The sequence below is a fragment of the Schistocerca cancellata genome, chromosome 2, assembly GCF_023864275.1.
Source record: "Schistocerca cancellata isolate TAMUIC-IGC-003103 chromosome 2, iqSchCanc2.1, whole genome shotgun sequence".
Lineage (NCBI taxonomy): Eukaryota > Metazoa > Arthropoda > Insecta > Orthoptera > Acrididae > Schistocerca > Schistocerca cancellata.
In genome coordinates, this window is record NC_064627.1 from 154,742,066 (window position 1) to 154,765,487 (window position 23,422).

The following is a 23,422-nucleotide window of genomic DNA, read 5'->3' on the forward strand; positions in this document are numbered from 1 at the left end:
AGCAGGACTGATTTTGTGTGCACGAGGGTGAATTGTCTCACCTCCCATGGCCACTGCAATCAAAATTATTGAGCCTTTGTGGTCAACTTTGGAAAGGAGGGTGCGTGATTCCCATCCACCTCCATCATCGATGCCTGAACTTGTCCCTGTTTTGCAGGTAAAATCATACTGGATCTGTATTTATTCATTCCATGATGACTGGAAACTATTTTGAACGCCAGCGGTTTTCTAGAACATATCAAGCACGGTAATGTTTCGTATTTCTTGTGTCTCTAAGTTTTTGTCCACCACCTTACTGACAGCCTCTGCTAGGTCAAAGAATTCATATGTACCAATTTGTTTTATTTGTGTCTCACATCAACAAACTCTTTTCTTTTTCCTAATCCTCATCGTAACGATGTGAAATGCCGTGGAAGTTTTCGAATGAGTCCTGTTAAAACATGACCTGTAACCTAGCGTGCTGTAGTGCACGGCTCATCCCGCCATTTCTTAGCGTCTTTTGACGGTCTAAGCACCCAGGGTCTCCTTTAGCAGTTATTTGGTCGGTACACCCTTGCCTTACCTGGTAAAGATTTAATATCGCACTAGCCTGGTGCTGAGTGCAACTAAAAAATTTCGTGAAAAATTGAAAGTGGCGAAGAAAAAGGAATGAGGTGACGATGGCAGGCCAAACACCGATCCGAAAGGGCAAATCGAGATAAAAAGCAACCTCAAAACCAAAAGAATCGTCAATAGCGTGCCAGCATAACATGGCTGACAAGCCAAGAGAACATTATAGAACAATTTTATGACAGCCCTGAACTCGAAACTCGGAAATTTGCCTTTCCCTCATCCTACTTAACCACCCGAGCACGAGTCACGACCCATTCTCACAGCTTTACTTCCACCAATACCTTATGTCACACCTTCCAAAGATCACAGGCGTTTTCCTTCAAGACTTGCCCGCTAAAGACAAAGGTCCCAGCGTCCAGTCCCGGTCCGGCACACAGTTTCATGTCTCCAGACACTCAACTGCAGAGCGAAAATCCATTGTGGGAAAGAACCCTGGCTAAGCCATGTCTCCGCAACATCCATTTTTACACGAGTGATAGTCCTGCATAACATGCAGGCCAATTTCTGTGAAGTTTGTTCAAGGCAGGGGATGGGATACTGGTGGAAGTAAAGCTATGAGGAACGGTCGTGAGTCGTACTCGGATCGCTCAGTTCCCAAGGCACTTGCCAACGAAAGGCATACGTGGCAAGTTCGAGTGCCGTTATGGCACTCACTTTCCTCCAATGATACGCCGCGAGAGTATGTTGCCAAATCACCTGGCGTCAGTGCACCTCGAGATGCGGCCGCTAAATCAAACAATTCTGGACGCTAGTGCGATCATCCCGGTATTGTTGTCTGACTCCGGCAACGACAATAAAAAAGGCAGGTCCCGGCGTTACCTTCCGCCGTTTAGGAAATTTTCTGGACACACTTCCTGTGGATGCTACCATGAATACTAGTGACCTTTAGAGCACCTTTCATCAAGTGTTTCAAGTGTCCTCAGTAAGTTAAACATTGGTTTGCAATGTAAGTAACTATCGCGCTTTTCTCAAATTAATAAAGAGTTGTGTTCAGAAAGGCCTACATTTATATTGTAAAGGTTTTTCAGTATAGTATGGACTTCGATGTTGGTGTACTGTCAAATGCCTGATGCTGAACACGTGCCATTAGCAAGCCCGTAATTCAACTGAGAACTGTCATTAATAATTTGACACACATTTGCATTGTGCAGAGTATTTTTTTTTTTTTTACTAGTAAACTGCATTTTTGCCGATTCTCTATTGCTTGAAGTTCTCAAGTCTTTCGCATTACTGACATTCCTCAGAGAATTACCTGTAATTTCGGGTCTCGATTTTAATATACCCGCAGTTATTCAGGTTAGCGTGTGACTACTCTGGTTGATATTGTATTTCTGTGGAGTACTGAGCATCTCGTGAATTTGAGTAGGGAATTCCTGTTAAGAGACTGGTGAACGGTTAGTTCTGAACTCAGTGAGTAGATCTAATACCCTCATGTACAGTATATCCAAAATTATTATTGAACTTCATCGATTTTACCGCATTTCCTTGCTTCTCTCTTGATCTGTAGGCCGTCCATTCTAGCCCTATCTTACTGCATCACGCTCAACGCATAAGCAGAATGAATACCTATACTGCTGGGGATGCCTCGACAGGTTTGGAATTATTAATATTATTATCTGTTTCCATATATAGTGACTAGGATTCCTATCCTATCAAATCCCCTCCTCTGATCATAATGCATATTGACATTAATATGTGGTGGAATTCCTGTTTAAGTGCATCACGTTCAACCCCTAAACAGAATGAATACCTGTTCGGCTGGGAATGCCTCTACAGATTGGTATTTATTAATATTATTGACTGTTTCCAAATATAGTAGACTAGAATTCCTGTCTCATTAAGTGCCCTCAGCCGGCTGCTGTAGCCGAGCGCTTCTAGGCGCTTCAGTCCAGAACCGCGCTGCTGTTACGGCCGCAGGTTCGAATCCTGCCTCGGGCATGGATGTGTGTGATGTCGTTAGTTTAGTTATGTTTAAGAAGTTCTAAGTCTAGGAGACTGATGACCTCAAATGTTAAGTCTCATAATGCTTGGAGCCATTTGAATTTGAAAAAAAAAGAAAATCCCCTCCTCTGATCATAATACATGTTGACATTAGTACGTGGTGGAATTCCTTTGGCAGCTTTTTAGTCGCTTGAGTGAATATGTTTTGCAGGTTTTGGGGCTATTTCACTTCCTACACTACGTTCACGTCCATTTCTTTCCCACGATGATCACATGTTGACGTTAAAGAGTGTTTGTAGTAATTCTCAAAACATCTCAGGAATCATATTTTTTCCTTGACGCACGATGAGTGCACTGAGAGTGAGGAGTTATTCTACTGTTTCATTGTATATAAGTTTCTTTTGCTCTCAACCTCACTCATGGTCCGCCGTGTTCGTTGCGAAATCACTAACACGGAGAGTACTACGTTTAGCAAACATATGGTAGCCACATATCGAGGCATCCTATCTGCACCGACATTGTAACTGAAGCACAGGAATGCTACTTCCCCAGTTTTCAAGAGCTATAATGCGCTAAAATAGTCCATTGTATATGGCGAAAGTGGGTTCCCAGAGAATGACATCTCAATACGAAAAAGAAGTAGGAGTGCAGATAGCAAAACAACAAACGTAGTGACCTCTTTCTCTGCTTACAAGAAGGGTCGTAAGACAAACACACGAAATTATGGGACTACGTCGCTGGCGTCAGTAATTTGTAAAATTTTAAAAAAGTTTTATACTCACGTCTTGTGAAATTCATGGTGTAACGTAGACAAGTTATTCCGAGTTATCATAGGTGCAGTAAACTATGATGCCATTTTTTGTCTTTAGTTAGAACGCAGTTGACGCACCTATTTTGTTCAACTTTACGTATTCATTTTTGTTATTGCTGAAACGATTCTGTCCTAATTTCATTTCGTTATTTGTCACAGTTTCTTAGCCAAAATTTTTATTTAAAAATCACAAAAAACCGTTCTGGTATTTCAAAATTGATGCAGTAACAGAAACAGATTAACTTTCAACATCACATGGACCTATTACGAAAAGTTCATTTCCTAAAAATCAACTAACTAAAATCTTTCGTATTATAACATTTGTAATTTTTTATTTGACGTAACATGAGAACCTTTTAAAATTAATGTTTAGTTATATTTTGTTATGTGAGTGCGTTGAAGTGATGAGAGTGTTAATGAGGGACATATGAAAATTTGGAATGTTTTATTTTGTAAAGATCTATAAGAAACACAAACAGTGGGAAAAATTTCTGGGAAGAACCACGAGTGCCGGCCGAAGTGGCCGAGCGGTTCCAGGCGCTACAGTCTGTAACCGCGCGACCGCTACGGTCGCAGGTTCGAATCCTGACTCGGGCATGGATGTGTGTGACGTCCTTAGCTTAGTTAGGTTTAAGTGGTTCTAAGTTCTAGGGGACAGATGACCTCAGAAGTTAAGTCCCATAGTGCTCAGAGCCATTTGAACCATTTGAATTCAGATTAACAGCCAACCAGAATTAAGACCACTCCACGCGGAGAGGTGTGCTATCTATATTGTGAAACTGCCTATCAGAATCGCTTCTGAAGCACTGCGTCGAACACCTCATGTCGGATAGCTTTTCGCGAATTGTAAGTAAAATGAAGCGTTAAAGACCAAATTCGATTCCGTTATTGCTAACAGAAAACGACTCGAGTCTAAAGCATATTAGTGAACGTTTGGTATTTTTATGTGCTTCTGTGTGACAGATAACCGAGCGTAAAATATTCTGGTCGAACTTGGAAAATCCACGTGGTGTGTCTCGGATTCGTGACCGATTATTATGGCGAGCACTTCTATGGAAATGGAAATGAGCGTTTGGCGTCATTGGCCGGGAGGCCCCTCGCGGGGCAGGTCCGGCCGCCTTGGCGCAGGTCTTATTACATTCGGCGCCACATTGGGCGACCTGCACGCCGGATGGGGATGAAATGATGATGAACACAACACAACACCCAGTCCCTGAGCGGAGAAAATCTCCGACCCAGCCGGGAATCGAACCCGGGCCCGGAGGACGGCAATCCGTCACGCTGACCACTCAGCTACTGGGGCGGACAGCACTTCTATAAAGGAAGACCACTAAATCGACCGTAAGTTTAACTCGCATAAAAATATGACCCACTGACCGTTTAGACTGTGATCGGGCTTGCTAAATTCTGGCTACTTTCGTGTGGCTATGTGTGTTTATAACTGTAAATTTGCAGAGGCAGTATTAGTGCAGACGTAAATACTGACTTCATAGCCATTTCATGAGTCTTATTGGCAATAAATAGTCAATAAAACTTTAAACATCTTGCTGGGAGAAGGCAGTATCCGGACGTTCGATGTTTATCATGAGCTTCCAGGAACAGATTTTTAACTTGAGTTTTGCGACCTCTATTTAGTAGGTATTTAGGTAGTACTTATTACCACAGTGTATAGTGATTACGAGCAGACAAGAAGCCTGCCGAGGTAGGTGGATAGAATGTGGTAACTGTTGGGAGAGGGCCGAACCCAGCCCAGCCGCGCTGATGGTCTAAATTCTTGTCTGTAGAATCAGTATGGTTATCGGAAACACAGGCAATGTGAAACCCAGTTGGCTCTCTTCGGCAACGTGACCTAGATGATAGTAGGTGCCGGCGTCCACGTTCAAACAGTTTCCTTGAATTTCAGAAGGAATTCGATATAGTCACCCAATGTCCCGTAGTGAACAAAATACAAGTGTACGATCAGAACAAATGTACCATTAACTTCGAGCGTACCCTAAGGGATAATGTAGGGCAATTAACTTTTGCAATATATATATAGAGTGAGTTGTTTTATCTTGAGAGAATGCATTGTCTCAGAAACTACGCATCGTGCTATCTGGCGATAGCAACGCTGACACACCTTCCAACCCCCCCCCCCTGCCCACCCCCTCCCGCTATCCGACTGTGTGAGGCGGGGAGCCACTTTGATATCTTATAGTCAAGAACGTCCCTTTTTTAGTGGATTCTGATTCTACGGGAGAAAAATTCGTAACGTTTCTATGTAACACCTTTGTTGCTGCGTGATACATGGCGCTGTAATCGACGAATAACCAACTTGAGTTCCAAAACGTTTTTATCTCGAGAAAAATGCAAAGGATCAAAAACAGAAAATCAGATGTGTTCAGTAAATAAGAAAAAAATCACCTCTCACCAACAGGTTACTCCTTTCATCTGCTTCTTCACTACTCCGCAATTCACGTTAATGGCTGGGAGACGTTTCATCCAACCGCCTTCAGGGTATTTCTCTAACTTTTCACTGTCCAGCATCGCTCAGCAAAAGTGGATACTTAAATTATTCCCTGTGAGCTCTGATTTCCCTGAGGAGGAAGTTGGTGATTGAAATTTAATGAGAAGATCATGTCTCACAGAAAATGCTTTTCTTTTTATGATTGCCACTCCAATTGGCGTATCATGGGTGGCACTATTTCCCGACAGGAAAAAATGTGCTGCTCTCCCTTTAACTTTTGTAATGTCCTCCGTCAATTCCAAGTCACGTGGTCCCCAAACGTCACAGCAGTACTCCAGAGGAGGGCTGACAATCGTAGAAAATAGTCTCTTTAGGAGAGCTGTTGCATTTTCTAAGTGTTCAGCCAATAAATCGCAGCCATTGTCTTGCTTTCCCCACAACATTTTCAATTTTATCGATCCAATTTAAGTCATTCATAACTAAAATCCATAAGTGACTTTATGTGTAACCGAAATTTAGAGGATTCATGGTGATAGTTTCACACTTTTAATTATTTAGACCCAGTTGTCACCTTTCACACCATATAGATACACTATTGGCCATTAAAATTGCTATATCAAAAAGATATACGGACGATAAACGGGTATTCATTGGAGTAATATATTATACTAGAACTGATATGTCATTACATTTTCACGCAGTTTCGGTGCATAGATCCTGAGAAATCAGTACCCAGAACAACCATCTCTGTCCGTAATAACGGCATTGAAACGCCTGGGCATTGAGTCAAACAGAGCTTGGATGGCGTGTCTGCCCATGCAGCTTCAATACAATACTACAGTTCATCAAGAGTAATAACTGGCGTATTGTGACAAGCCAGAAGCTCGGCCGCCATTGACCAGACGTTTTCAGTTGGTGAGAGATCTGGAGAATGTGCTGGCCACGGCAGCAGTCGAACATTTTCTGTATCCAGAAAGGCCCGTACAGGACCTGCAACATTCGGTCGTGTATTATCCTGCTGAAATGTAGGGTTTCGCAGGGATCGAATGAAGGGTAGAGCCACGGGTAGTAACACATCTGAAATGTAACGTCCACTGTTCAAAGTGCCGTCAATGCGAACAAGAGGTGGCCGAGACGTGTAACCAATGGCACCCCGTACCATCACGCCAGGTGATATGCCAATATGGCGATCACGAATACACGCTTCCAATGTGCGTCCACCGCGATGTCGCCAAACACGGATGCGACCATCGTGATGCCGTAAATAGAACCTGGATTCATCCGAATAAATGAAGTTTTGCCATTCGTGCACCCAGGTTCGTCGTTGGGTACATAATCGCAGGCGCTCCTGTCTGTGATGCAGCGTCAAGGGTATCCGCTGCCATGGGTTCCGAGCTGATAGTCCATGCTGCTGCAAACGTCGTCGAACTGTTCGTGCGGATGGTTGTTGCCTTGAAAACGTCCCCATCTGTTTCAGGGATCGAGACGTGGCTGCACTATCCGTTACAGCCATGCGGATAAGATGCATCTCATCTCGACTGCTAGTGATTGGATATCGACCAACGCGAGCAGCAGTGTCGCGATACGATAAACCGCAATCGCGACAGGCTACAATCCGACCTTTATCAAAGTCGGAAACGTGATGGTACGCATTTCTCCTTACACGAGACATCACAACAACGTTTCACCAGGCAACGCCGGTCAACTGCTGTTTCTGTATGAGAAATCGATTGGAAACTTTCCTCATGTGAGCACGTTCTAGGTGTCGCCACCGGCGCCAACCTTGTGTGAATGCTCTGAAAAGCTAATCATTTGCATATCACACCAGCTTCTACTTGTCGGTTAACTTTGCGTCTGTAGCACGTCATCTTCGTGGTGTAGCATTTTAATGGCCAGTGGTGTATCTTGTGTATCATTTTGCATTTGCAAGGTGTACCGTGCTAAGGCTAGCCTCATACAGCGTGCCGTTCACACAAAGGAGACGCTCAGCTCGACCGCCAGACCCACCTTTTACACCGCTCCATGCCACTTCCCTACAGCGTTAACATGTTATAAATACAAGTGTCCTAAGCATGAACCAGCTTTTAAGAAATACTTTCTTTATAAACATATTCTTATTACAATAATTTAAAATTTCAACATTTTTTTTTTCATATATACATTACAAAACTCTAATTTTCTTTCCATACATCAAAGAATTCCGATAACACAGAATGCACACTTCATAAATTTCTGGTACACCGTTACATAAAATAAACCTACTCCTAATCGATATAAGTGTTACAACGCGTGTCTTCTCACCAAAGGGGTTCTCGCAAGTGTGTTCTCTCACCTCTTACCAAAGGGGCCTCGCATGTCGTATGTCCTGTCACTTGCCATCAACGGAGTTCTCGCGTCACGTGGTTGTCTCACATCTGACCAATGGGATTTTTGCATGATGTGTGTCCTCTCACCTCTCATCAACAGCGTTCTTGCGCGATGTGTGTCACCTCAACTCTCACCAACGTTGCTCTTGTTAGTAACAATTATTTCACAGTAAGCGCTCGAAAGTGTCACCTCCCATTTCGATACGGTGGAATGATTCGATACAAATGGGAAGTGTTTCCGATGTAATCTCATGAGATGTATTCATGATACGTTGAATTGTGTTTCAGTGTGTTGGTAGTTGATTATAAGCTTCACTCTTCAAGCAATCCCACAAACAAAATTTAGGCGAAGTAAGATCTGATGGTCTTACAGGCCAAGGCATTGGACCACCTCTCCCGATTCACCAACAGTTGTACATGCGATCTAATACTCCGCATGCTGCTACGAACAATGTGCTGGATAATTATCATTTTGAAGCCACACTATTTGTTGCAAGTCCAAGGGAAGGTCTGTTAGCAATATTGGAAAATCGCCATCCAAGAATGTCGCATATTTATCAACATTCAAGGTGCCATTGATGAAGAATGTACCAGTCAGTTCATCACAAATTGCTCCACGGTCGATGACACTCAAATTGTTGTAACCAATATAGGTTTTTCAGATTCCAGTAATGCATATCGTGTCGTTTGATTGTGTCGTGCTTCGTGAAAGTCGACTCGTCAGAGAACAATGCTGTAGCAGACAAATTGGTGTATTTCTGCATTTCATGAAGCGATCGCTGCCAGAGTGTTACACTGTTCTAGAAATCATTGAAGTGAAGTTCCTGAAGGACAGAAATATGAAACGAATTATATTTTCTACGTGTCAGAATTCGGTAAAGTGCAATCTAATTCCGATTCTCTACTTAACTGCCGAGTGCTAACGTGGAAGATACAATTGACTGCAGCTAATATCACAATTTTATCATTCTCTCCAGCAACTGGTCTTCGATGGTTTCTTTTTCGTTGCTGTACAGTTCCTTCAGTGAAGAAATGTGGAAATACCCGACCAAAAGTAGCACATGGTCTCGTCCTGATTGGAAAACTTTGAGCATAAAGGGGTAATGCGTTATCGATATTCCTGCCAACTTCTCCATAAATGTAAACCATTTTAATTTTCTCTTCCATCAAAATATCTTGCCTTCAAACCAATACGGCTGTCAAGCTATGAAGGAACATATTTAAGAAATGAGGAACGACGATCAAGCAATATCAGTCAAATAATGGGTGAATGAATGAATGTTTCCAAAGGAGCCACATGCAGGAAACTGCAAAACATTGAGCGTTTGTTACAGTAGTCTGTTTCTGTGTTTTTGATCTAATGAATTTTTTTCAAGATAATAGCGATTTGGAACCCGACTATGTTGATTGCACCGCCATCTGTCTTACAACGACAAAAATCTTACACAGATAATTACGTATTTTTTCTCGTATAACTCGATTCTAGCCGGCCGAAGTGGCCGTGCGGTTCTGGCGCTGCAGTCTGAAACCGCGAGACCGCTGCGGTCGCAGGATCGAATCCTGCCTCGGGCATGGATGTGTGTGATGTCCTTAGCTTAGTTAGGTTTAACTAGTTCTAAGTTCTAGGGGACTAATGACCTCAGAAGTTGAGTCCCATAATGCTCAGAGCCATTTGAACAACTCGATTCTACAATAAATATGGGATTTTTCTATTCAAGATTTCAAAGTTATCCTCGGCCCAACCCAATGGGTGTCTGGCAGTGAGTTATCATTGGCGTTGCCGAACAGCATTTTTAAAAATATTGCACACGGATATTTTCCTTTTTTTAATCCGGTACGAAGTTTTTGAGATATTTCGTTGCCTCAACATAGGAAACACACCCTAGTGTATGATTACACGATTGTAGAACTATTACTGAAAGCAACTGCACCCATTAAATATCTGAGAGTATACGTAGGGAGCGATTTATTGGCAGAATCCTCGTGAAGTCCACTCCCGAAGGATGTAGTTTATAAACACCTGTTTCTAATAATACTTGAATGTTGTTCGTCACTCGCGCATCCGTACTAGACAGGACTGATAGAGAAAATTGATAACAACCAAATAAGATCAGCCGTCTCATTACAGATTCCTCTGGTAAAAGTGAAAGCGTCGCGGAGACGCTCTTACAATTCTAGTGGCAGACGGATCAAAAGTGGCGGTATGCATCACGACGTGTTTTACTTTGACATGCCTAGACTGCACCTTCCTAAAAGATTCAAAATTATATTACTTATTGCCATCGCGAAAAGACCGTGAAGGTAAAGTTAAACAAATACGAGTAGCATCAAACAATACCAACAATCCTGACATGGTGGATTCAATAATGGAAAGCAACCGGTGTCATTTATTCTTTAACTTGTGCGCGGCCCAACACCTAAAGAGAGTACAAGATTTCATAGTTAGGAAAAATCACTCTGTATGTGACCAGAAAGCTTAAATCCGGGAACTTTACATCAACAATTTATGCGCACGACATTGATGGACAATTTTGCGAAATGGTAAGGCTTTGGAAAGGAATGGAATAGAAAAAATTACCTATACTTGTGAAAAATTCGATATAGATTTGTCTGCAGTGCTATATGCCGCCACTTGAAGGAATACCAACGAAATTGGAAACACACGGGGAGAACAGTTCATGTGCCGCAACCCGATTTCCAATAAACTTCGCAGAGTGAAAAAGGGGTCAAAATAAGCGAACACGTGTCTCAGCTTATCTGTAGATATTCGACCGTTTCTGAAAACATGACAGTCAAAGTTTTTGATGGATTTTCCATGTGCCCTATGTGCATTTTACCGAGCGATATGGTGAGAGGATATGGTGGCTCGGTACTTAGCGCCACTGCTTCTTATTTTTGCGTCCCGTATTCGAAACACTTGCGAACGGATCGTTACAGCGGTGTAACTGTTAGTTTGCGCTTCATTTTTGACATGGTTTTTGCGTTATCGGAAATATTATTTTGACTATCTATTACGAAGATTCGAAAATCGGTTCCGGCCCAAAACTAGTCACAGAGCGAACAAAGTGAGTGAAATTTGCAACTTTGGATGGTTTTTCGGTCTACTGAAGAGCTAGATGTCTTCTTTTACATCCCTAATGCAATACAGGACACTGTCCTGTATGAATTCATACACAACAGAAAGGAGAGGTGGGCTACAGAGCGATGTGGCAACTGCCCTCGTAGGAAAGCTGGACAGGAGCAGAAATGATTAGTGAACAAGTAACACATACAGAAGATTTACGAACACTCAGTGCAGAGTAAGAACACAGTCCAGCTGTCACAATGTTGACAAGGAAAATTCTGTCGGTACTAAAGCGTGAATGATGAAGATGGAGTGGTGACCAGGTGGTGTCTGCGCAGCATCGCATTGCGAACTGGCTCTGAGCAAGACTGGGCCATCTCACTGCTGCTGCCCCTCTTACATAGCGGCAGCAGAGGGTGCGCTTGGTGCAGAGCTGATGGAGGTGTGGCTCAGACCGTGTGCTCCAGTGGGTCCCGCACGACTGCTGTTGGCATTGGATAGAAACTTGGAGTTCCATGCCGGCCGACTTTGATACAATTGACTTTGTGATGATTGACCTGGTATAGATCTCTTTCTTTTGTCTTTTGAACCGCATTGCTTGAGTTCATTGGTCTGGCAAGCCTCACCACCACATCAAGGTCACATGCCTCTTGCTATTTTTATTGTTTTATTTATTTTTTCATATTTTTCATGTATTATTACTTTCATTATATTGTTTAATATTTTTTAAATTTGTTTATTTTTTTCTATTTTTGTTTTATACTTACACATATTTTATTCATATGCACATTAGACCGTATACGTAAAAGTATGAAAAATAACCATAAATACGAGTACTTAATACAGTGCGCAAGATAACAACAGACATAAATAAGATATTGAACGATATATTAAATGGTGTGTGAAGTATATGAGAACAATGTATGAAAAATAGTTTGTTTTATGTAGGTAATCATTACATATGACCACATTACAATAGACAAATTTACTTAGAAACTTACTAAATAACAAGCTGATTATTTTTAAGACAAATAACAACCTACTGAAAGGCATACCTCTTGTTATTATATATTATCTTAAAAACCTTGTCGTTGTTTATTTAAAGTACTCAATGATAATAAGTAAGAAAATTAAGAAACCGCCACTAGAAAAACTCACATGAATAATTTTGGGCCAAGATATTGCAACAGCCAGTCCAAGAGTATGAGTGGATGACTCAAACTTGTTTTCAAAAAATAAATTTTCTGCAGGATTGGATAATAACATTACTTACAAAACACACATGTGATAGATCCTCCAATGTTTCTTCACTATGTGGAAACCATTACGAAGACGATAGGTAGATTTTGAACTTATATGAAGGACAGCATGAGTAGATAATGATTTCCTTGATCAATGATAACGTCACACAAATGCTGCATAACTTTAACTGCCAGACACATGAAGATACCAGCTTCCAACCCAAACCTTTCTTGCAAATTTTCAAGAACCGGTATGAAATGTGGAATCTAGGAATACACTGCAACTTCTTTCCTGTAGTTCTCTTACGATCTGCGAAGAAAAAATTTAAATAACTGCAGCGACCACATAGGCATTTCAGCAATCACTTTCCCAAGGATCTGTACGTGAAACGAATAGGAGGAAAACCTATTACTTGGTATAACAGGAATTACCCTTTACCCTGCACGTCACAGTAGTTTTCAGACTATATACGCCAGTATGTTCCTAGAACCAATTTCTTCCCTTTTTCTCCCAGTTATTTTCCGCAAGCATCTCTCCACTGAATGATATGCTACCGTTAATTTTTAACCTGTTTTTGAATTGATCGTCCCTGTCTCACTGTCGGAAGTCAAAACTGCTAAACAAACACAAACACACACACACACACACACACACACACACACACACACTAGCTATACATTTTCATTTTGGGAAGCTTAGTTTCTAAAACGAAATTTTTCTGTCATTTTCACTCGAGACTACTTTGACCTGTTTGCGAGGGCTATTCGGAAAATAAGGTTCAATCGGTCGCGAAATGGAAACCACAGCGAAAATTAAAAACATTTTATTTGCAACAGTCAGCTACACTTTCCAGCTGTTCCTCCACATAACCACCTCTCAGGTTGAGATACACGTCGTAGCATTGTACCAGCTTTCGAATATCCTCTTCATACAAGACAGCCGCCTGTGCTTTCTGCCAATTCTCTATGATGATCTGTAGCTTGTCGTCTGTGCCAAAATGTTGTCTTCAAAGTCAGGCGTTCATGGAGCAGACATCTACATCTACATGGCAACTCTCAAATCACCTTCAAGTGTCTGGCAGAGGGTTCATCGAACCACCTTCATTATTCTCTATTATTCCAATCTCGTATAGCGCGCGGAAAGAATGAACATCTACACTCCTGGAAATTGAAATAAGAACACCGTGAATTCATTGTCCCAGGAAGGGGAAACTTTATTGACACATTCCTGGGCTCAGATACATCACATGATCACACTGACAGAACCACAGGCACATAGACACAGGCAACAGAGCATGCACAATGTCGGCACTAGTACAGTGTATATCCAACTTTCGCAGCAATGCAGGCTGCTATTCTCCCATGGAGACGATCGTAGAGATGCTGGATGTAGTCCTGTGGAACGGCATGCCATGCCATTTCCACCTGGCGCCTCAGTTGGACCAGCGTTCGTGCTGGACGTGCAGACCGCGTGAGACGACGCTTCATCCAGTCCCAAACATGTTCGATGGGGGACAGATCCGGAGATCTTGCTGGCCAGGGTAGTTGACTTACACCTTCTAGAGCACGTTGGGTGGCACGGGATACATGCGGACGTGCATTGTCCTGTTGGAACAGCAAGTTCCCTTGCCGGTCTAGAAATGGTAGAACGATGGGTTCGATGAAGGTTTGGATGTACCGTGCACTATTCAGTGTCCCCTCGACGATCACCAGTGGTGTACGGCCAGTGTAGGAGATCGCTCCCCACACCATGATGCCGGGTGTTGGCCCTGTGTGCCTCGGTCGTATGCAGTCCTGATTGTGGCGCTCACCTGCACGGTGCCAAACACGCATACGACCATCATTGGCACCAAGGCAGAAGCGACTCTCATCGCTGAAGACGACACGTCTCCATTCGTCCCTCCATTCACGCCTGTCGCGACACCACTGGAGGCGGGCTGCACGATGTTGGGGCGTGAGCGGAAGACGGCCTAACGGTGTGCGGGACCGTAGCCCAGCTTCATGGAGACGGTTGCGAATGGTCCTCGCCGATACCCCAGGAGCAACAGTGTCCCTAATTTGCTGGGAAGTGGCGGTGCGGTCCCCTACGGCACTGCGTAGGATCCTACGGTCTTGGCGTGCATCCGTGCGTCGCTGCGGTCCGGTCCCAGGTCGACGGGCAAGTGCACCTTCCGCCGACCACTGGCGACAACATCGATGTACTGTGGAGACCTCACGCCCCACGTGTTGAGCAATTCGGCGGTACGTCCACCCGGCCTCCCGCATGCCCACTATACGCCCTCGCTCAAAGTCCGTCAACTGCACATACGGTTCACGTCCACGCTGTCGCGGCATGCTACCAGTGTTAAAGACTGCGATGGAGCTCCGTATGCCACGGCAAACTGGCTGACACTGACGGCGGCGGTGCACAAATGCTGCGCAGCTAGCGCCATTCGACGGCCAACACCGCGGTTCCTGGTGTGTCCGCTGTGCCGTGCGTGTGATCATTGCTTGTACAGCCCTCTCGCAGTGTCCGGAGCAAGTATGGTGGGTCTGACACACCGGTGTCAATGTGTTCTTTTTTCCATTTCCAGGAGTGTATATCTATCCGTACGAGCTCTGATTTCGCTTATTTTGTCGTGGTGATCGTTTCTCCCTATGTAGGTCAGTGTCAACAAAATATTTTCCCATACGGAGGAGAAAGTTGGTAATTGGAATTTCGTGAGAAGATTCCGTCGCAACGAAAAACTCCTTTCTTTTAATGATTTCCAGCCCAAGTCCTGTATTATTTCTGTGACACTCTCTCCCATATTTCTGCGATAATACAAAACTTGCAGCCTTTCTTTGAACTTTTCCGATGTACTCCATCAGTCCTATCTGGTAAGGGTACCACACCGCGCAGCAGTATTCTAAAAGAGGACGGACAAGCGTAGTGTACGCAGTCTCCTTAGTAGGTCACTTACATTTTCTAAGTGTCCTGCCAATAAAACGCACGAACGAAAACCAGAGGGAGGTAAGTCGGGCTTTATGGTGGGTGATCGAACACTTCTCATCGAAAAAGCTGCAGGAAGGTCTTCATTGCCCCTGTAGTGTGTGGAAGAGAACTGTCACAAAGAAAGAAATGCATAACAGTTATGTGGATTGCTTAAAATCAGGCGCCCGTACTTAGCCGGAGACACAATTTTCTATGCATATTGCTGTGCACACTGTGCGATCAAAACGGAGAAGAGCAAAATGCCGCAATTGACAGGCATACTAGAGACATTGTCCAACATATCTACGCAAACCTTCATCAAATTTTCAAAGTGGTTTCCGTTTCGCGATCGATCTTTCCTTAATTTCCGAATAGCCTTCGTATTTCTTTCGCTGTCCACTGAATCGTCAACTTCACCTGATCTCTGCTTAAAACTATGACTTTATTGTTAATGTGTATTATGTCCTTTTCAATTTATTCTCTATGTATTATTTTAGTTCTGTTGTAATTGTTATTACATCATGCTCTATATAGTCCTTTGTCCTCTTGCGAGTCGACAGCTCGCTGTACAAGTAGCTTTTTGTTGTGGTTAGAGTCAACCACTATTTGCTGGTGCCAAATAAGTATGGAAATGACCTATTCTAACGAACGTCATGATAGAACGTGTGGGTAGTCGGTAATTACGTGTGTTTTGTTTTTAGTGATACGCAGAAACAAGTATTAAAATGTTAATCATGTTTGTGCATGGGGAGTGCCGCTTAAGTAATTCACTAAGATAAAATTTAGTGGTGAAAGAAACGACACCTACCCGACTACATTTAACAATTAACTGCGCAGTGAATTTATACTAAAATAGCGGTATTGGTGTTGCAATGGACCGTAAATTTACTGCAAACTGACTTTAATTGTGTTGAGCGCCTCTTTAATGAATTTTAGTAAAGATCTGGTGTTTCATATCATTCTCCAAAATTAGACAGTACCGACAGTGCCACATAGTGCCCTGCATAGATTGACTCATAACAATGATCAACAACATTAACCGTCTATTAAATTGTGAAAAGCAGCCAAATAAATTGTATTTATTCAAACAACAAATGACGGTGCTTTTAAACTGTGGTTAATAACTTGGTCTCATGTGCATACTCAGTTCCCACATGTGACAGTTTTCTTGCAGCATACGCCCTCAGTGACTCCAAAGGAGTACGAGAACATCAATTGTGGGTGAATCGACGCCGTAGGTGACGATAACTGCATTCGTTGCTTCATCTTCCTCACCTACGGGGTGTGAAGTTACAGTTCTCTGACCTAACATCGCCCCAAACCATTAATAACCACAGTACGCACACCCTTTGAAGTGACAGCCGATCTGTTTAGGCTCTTCTATTAATAACCCGTATTTCTCCGTCGTTACCCCAGTGTAACGATCTGAAAACTTCCTCTAGGACTGCTTGAAAAAGCGTACATGTTGGCGAAACTTCTCTAAATGATCTTCTGTCCTGACTCCTTTTCCAGTTTTAAATATCTCACTATCCTGATGGGAACTTCATAGTTCACGTGCACATTCTTCAGTGTACAGATACAGGTTGAACCAATTTCGTATCTTTCAAGGGCTGTCAATATAGATTTAGCTGAAACTGCACCACAAGGCTTTTCAAAGTCTGGGACATCCAGTTCACATTATCTGTAACGTTCTATAGTGCCGTAGACGACTTTCAAATGGTTTTGTTTTATACACACTTCTAAAGCCAGGTTCTTCCTATGCCTGACTACCACATAACTTTTTTTTTTAATTTGTGAAACATTACCGACATTATGCTCATAGGTCAATAGTTTTCTGTGTGTGGGTGTTTTACCATATTCGTGTGATGCATAATAATCAGAGGCCTGTTTCAGTATTGGTAAAATCTCCTTTTACAAATATTCTGTAAATAAAAAATGCTGCTGGCTGTGGCCGAATTTCTTTAATGTCATTTGCTCCTAGGATTCGAAGCTATTCCTTCCTCTCTTTATTTCAGGACGATGGACGTGACTGAAGTTGCTCTTTGAGTGCACTGGCGCTGGGTACGACTTCTCCAAATGATAGTATCCACAATTAACATGCAATTTAAAGAAAATACCGTACTGTGGGCCATCTTGTTTGTGTAACTGTTTATTCCCCCGCTAATTGTCACACTTTAAAACCAGTAATTGCCATTACCAGCTATGTGCAGCTAACCGAAAAGGTCTTACACAATTACTTTTATTTATAGGAAATACATATTTTTTATAAAAAATAACTTACATCGAAACACTCAATAAAGCGTCAGGGCCAGATGAAGTTCTTGTCAAGATTTACTCCGAATTGACTAGCAATTTATCTCCACTCTTGAGCCACATTTATCGTAGAATAGAGAATTGTTCCTGGTGATCGAAAGTGACGCAGAGTGCTGCCTTTCTAAGGGTAACCGTTATGACCAATCTGGAATAAAATGTGATCCGTGGAAATGAGCATGCGTTACAGAAACATCGATAACGCGAAACCTAACTCGCGCCCCTCACGCACGATACCATCCGGGCAACAGACAGAGAAAATCAAGTTAACTGGGTTTTTCTTTTACAGCCTTTCATTCCGTACCACATTGATACATGCTAAATAAAATGCGCTCCTGTCGGATATGTAACCAGGACTGATGACGATGCAGCTATATAGGACACAGTTCTGACAAAAATGTTCGTAACATGCAGTAAGAGCGCGCCGAAATATCATTGCGGTTCTAATACTGGACTTAGCTTTTAATTTAGATACGCAGAAAGTATTAAAATTTGCTAGATCTAAATTGGGCATCAATAAGAAAAACTCACTTCCCTATAAAGTTATCTCCATCTGGCCCCAAAACTTAGTTTCTTAAACTGGGGAGGAATTCCGCCTCATGCGAGACACCGTTTTATAGTTTTGCTTCCACTCAGACAACTAGCTGTGAGTCTATATATTTAGGTCAAACAGGAATATCTTCATTGGGTTTAGTGGTTCATTTTCTTTTCTGTAAATTGTTTTACATGTTAACCTCTTGTGTAGATTGTATTAATTTAGGTAAAACATTATTTATATTTGCAAAGCGAGAGATTGTTATGTGTCAAATATTTTACTTTAGCTTCCATACAGTACAGAGCTCAGACACTTATCACTGAGTTGCAGCATTACATGTTGTTCATTTGCAATATGTCTAAATAATTTGATTTTTGTAAGTTTGGAAATGATGTGGACACATACATTTATTTATTTACTTACTTCACATGAAGCTGTTAGCTCTGTGTGCTGGTAGCATTAAATCTAGTGTTCAGTCTGCATCTTGTCATCTGTTTATTGTTCATTTCCAAATAGTAGTCGCTAAGCATCGGGTTATTTGACGTGTTACTTACGGTTACTGATGTCATGGTGTTTTTTTCTCTCTTGCATGTGTCGTGTTAACACGTTATTTCTTCAGCTGTTGCCGATACACAAGCATTTTCTATCATCTGTTAGCCAAGCGCAGTTTCTGTCGCCACTTCACGCGTCATTGTGGCTGTGTGGTGTTCTTTTGTTTCGTGGCGTGTTTCTTTGGGATGTGGTGCGCGAATTGGGAATGATGTTGGCGTTTGTGATGTCTCGCTTATGTATGTTGCTCGCCTGCGAGTACTTATTTGTGGTTGTGTGTGTGTGTGTGTGTGTGTGTGTGTGTGTGTGTGTGTGTGTGTGTGTGTGGGGAACAAGAGAGAGAGAGATAGAGACTGAGACAGAGAGAGAGAGAGAGAGAGGGGGGGAGAGGGAGTTATGGATAGGCAAGTATAGAGAATGGTGTACAGTATAGGGAAAAGAATTTAATTTTAGAAAGTAACAGTGTGCGGTTTTGGGGAGGGGGTTATTTACATAGTTCTTCTTCTGCGGCAAAGAGGGTTTTATTTTACAGAGACCTCTATTCATTTATTTCTTTCTTCCATTTGGGTACTGAATTTTAGATGCGATAATTTTCTTCTATTGTTAATATTTGGTACAGGCTTTTATTAGTTCTAGAAATTTTTAAATCAGTTTCTGTGGTCGTTGGATGACGATTCTATGCTACCAGGTGAACAGCAGTGTCGAGTGGGACATTACTTTTCAGTGCTCTGAGGTGATCTGAATACCTGGTTCTAAAATTCCTATTTGGCCTACATATATAGATTCACAGGAATTTCAATTTAATTGATATATACCAGTCTCACAACAATTTCGTTGGTGATATATCTAATCTGTTCTGTACTGTGTTGTAAGTTTTGTTTGCTATGTTGCAGCCTATTCTCTTTAGTGTATTGCCCACATTCCGTTTAACTTTGTTGTCTGTAAGTCATTATGAGCTGATTTGTTGTGAGTTGTGCTGTGTCTCTGTGTATGTGTGTTTCCTGATTAAATGTTTACATGTTTTTGTATTATCGTGTTTATTTTATCTATTGTCTTTGTGTTGTACCCATTCTCGTGCGCAGATTGTTTTATTGTGTTGAGTCCTTCTGTGTAGTCAAATTTTTTCATAAGTCTTCTGTTCAGTCTGTCTAGTAAATGTTTGAAACTGGCTGCTTGATGGGTTAGAGAGTGATTGGGTTGGTTATGAAGAATTTTCCTGATGACTAGACTGTGCGTTTCCTATAAATGGTGAACTCATCTTTGTTGTTTCTCTTGCGTATGGTAAGGTCTAAGACCTTCAGTTTTTCATCTGTTTGTGTTTCAGTGATGAAATGTATTTGTGGGTGGATAAAGTTATTTTAAAATAGAGGATGTTTGATCTTTTAACCTTATTATATCCCCTAAATATCTGTACCAGTATTTTACTTTGTTGTGCTTTGGTCTGTTACGTTGATACTTCCTTCTGTTTGAATATTTATACGTGGAATTACTTCAAATGAAATTAATACTGCTGCTTTTGGTATGTTTCCATTCCTCATTTTTTCTATTAAGTCATTTGACTACTTCAGGCTTACGTTTCCTGCGTGCCTTAGTAATGTGTGTTGTGGGTTGGCAAGAGAACCAACCCGGTATACTAGAGGAAGCCGAAAGGCACGCGTTTTAGCTCATGCAGGCTGGCGTGAGGTCTGGAACAGGACAAGGAAATTAGACTGTAGAAAAAACTGACGTAGCTGGTGGAATACTCAACTTTAATCCATAAATGGTGAACGTCGCTCTTGACGGTACATGTTTTAGAGCATCAATAGTAACTGGTAATGGCGCCTTGCTAGGTCGTAGCAAATGACGTAGCTGAAGGCTATGCTAAACTATCGTCTCGGCAAATGAGAGCATATTTTGTCAGTGAACCATCGCTAGCAAAGTCGGTTGTACAACTGGGGCGAGTGCTAGGAAGTCTCTCTAGACCTGCCGTGTGGCGGCGCTCGGTCTGCAATCACTGATAGTGGCGACACGCGGGTCCGACGTATACTAACGGACCGCGGCCGATTTAAAGGCTACCACCAAGCAAGTGTGGTGTCTGGCGGTGACACCACAATGTGCGTGTCTATTTGGCTAAGAAGTAAAGAATATCAGTCTATTTGGCTAAGAAGTAAAGAATATCAGTTGTCATACTGAGATCTTAGGTTTGCGTATTTATGCAGTGATTTCAGACAGGGGCCCCCTCTCTGGAACCATTGCTGAAAATTCACGAGTACCCAGTACAACTATCGATAAACTTTACCAACGCATCATAATATTACCCAGCCAAACAGACACACACATTGCTACAGACAATAAACAGACACACAGAAGATGGAAGCGTAACTAATAAGAGCGATAAGAATGAGTCTAATAAGAATATATATGGGAGGGCCAATTTGTCTAATAGTTTAAGTACCCTGCTATTATGGTAAATACAGACTGCAAGAAGGGAAGCGAAACAACACCTTATCATAACACATCACAGTATTTTCTTCTTGTAGTTTTTCTAACATAAAAAATGTGAACTCAAGAATATACATCCCAGATCAATTTGAATGTTTTTTGCAGTATCATGAAAAAATCTGAAGTCAGTCACTCAAGAACTTTTCAACATGCTAACAACGTTTCCCATTCAAGTACTTATACACATTCGTATACCACAAATATTAAAAATTTGTAGCTCGTGTCCGTCTGTTCATTTATTACATTTTCATGTAAGTATTTCAAGTTAATCAGTCGAGAAGTTTCCGAGATTGATGCTAAAAAATTTTCTCCTGTATACGTATATATACACGTTTATTGTTTTATCCCATAAAAATCTGAAGCAAACTAGTCAATAAATATTCGAGATTTCCACAAAGATTCCCCTTTAAATATTACACAATTATTTGTGTAGCGTATATATCTCCAAACATACCTTAGAGCATTGTGTAAATATCTTACGTAAATCCGTTAAGAACTTTTCAAGAATTTTGCTAACAACGTGTATTCTGTCTGTATACTCGTATATTTAAAAGTGTATGGTCTGTGCTATGAACGTCTATTAGAGTACTGTGTAAATATTTGAAGTAAATCAGTCAAGAACCTTTTGCAAAAATGTTTCCCTGCTAAGTGATATATATATAGTTAAAAATATATCTGTCCAAATGTTTATTAGAGTATCATGTAAAAATATGACGTAAATCATTCAAGAACTTTTCGATATTATTGATAACAATGTTAAAAAACGACTTGTCTTGATATTGTAGTTCATATAATTATAATAATTATTATTTCAATTGTTTCTATCATTATCTCTGCGTTTTAATAGCATAATACAAATGTATTTTATAATGCATAATATATTTTCCACCTGGATTGAGTCATAGCACGTACAGTAATTTTTATTTCAATGGAATATTATATATTAACTTCATTATATTTTTAGTTGATATTTAGTTAGTACACGGAAGGTAGTTCCCCTCAAAGCCTAACATTAGAGTCATGTAGACGATCTTTCTCTAATATTTTAAGGACGATGAGGAGTTGATGCCATGCTCAAGTCAACTAAGAAGTTTTTACGGCGCAGTTCCACCTGGACTTCGTTATATAACAAGATCTCTAGCTTCTGTGAGGAATGAAAAAAACACCTCAAAACCGAGAAAAGCGATGAAGATAGGAAGAACAAATACAAACTTTAAATGTACACTACTGGCAATTAAAATTGCTACACCACGAAGATGACGTGCTACGGACGCGAAATTTAACCGACAGGAACAAGATCTTTTCAGAGCATTCACACAAGGTTAGCGCCGGTGGCGACACCTACAACGTGCTGACATGAGGAAAGTTTCCAACCGATTTCTCATACACAAACAGCAGTTGTGATGCCTCGTGTAGGGAGGAGAAATGCGTACCATCACGTTTCCGACTTTGATGAAGGTCGGATTGTAGCCTATCGCGATTGCGGTTTATCGTATCGCGGCATTGCTGCTCGCGTTGGTCGAGATCCATAGACTGTTTGCAGAATATGGAATCGGTGGGTCCAGGAGGGCAATACGCAATGCCGTGCTGGATCCCAATGGCCTCGTATCACTAGCAGTCGAGATGACAGGCATCTTATCCGCATGGCTGTAACGGACCATGCAGCCGCGTCTCGATCCCTGAGTCAACAGATGGGGACGTTTGCAAGACAACAACCATCTGCACGAACAGTTCGACGACGTTTGCAGCAGCATGGACTATGAGCTCGGAGACTGTGGTTACCCTCGACGCTGCATCACAGATAGGAGCGCCTGCGATGGTGCACTCAACGACGATCCTGGGTGCACGAATGGCAAAACGTCATTTTTTCGGATGAATCCAGGTTCTGTTTACTGTATCATGATGGTCGCATACGTGTTTGGCGACATCGCGGTGAACGCACATTGGATGCGTGTATTCGTCATCGCCATACTGGCGTATCACCTGGCGTGATGGTATGGGGTGCCATTGATTACACGTCTCAGTCACCTCTTGTTCGCACTGACGGCACTTTGAACAGTGGACGTTACATTTCAGATGTGTGCGACCCGTGGCTCTACCCTTCATTCGATCC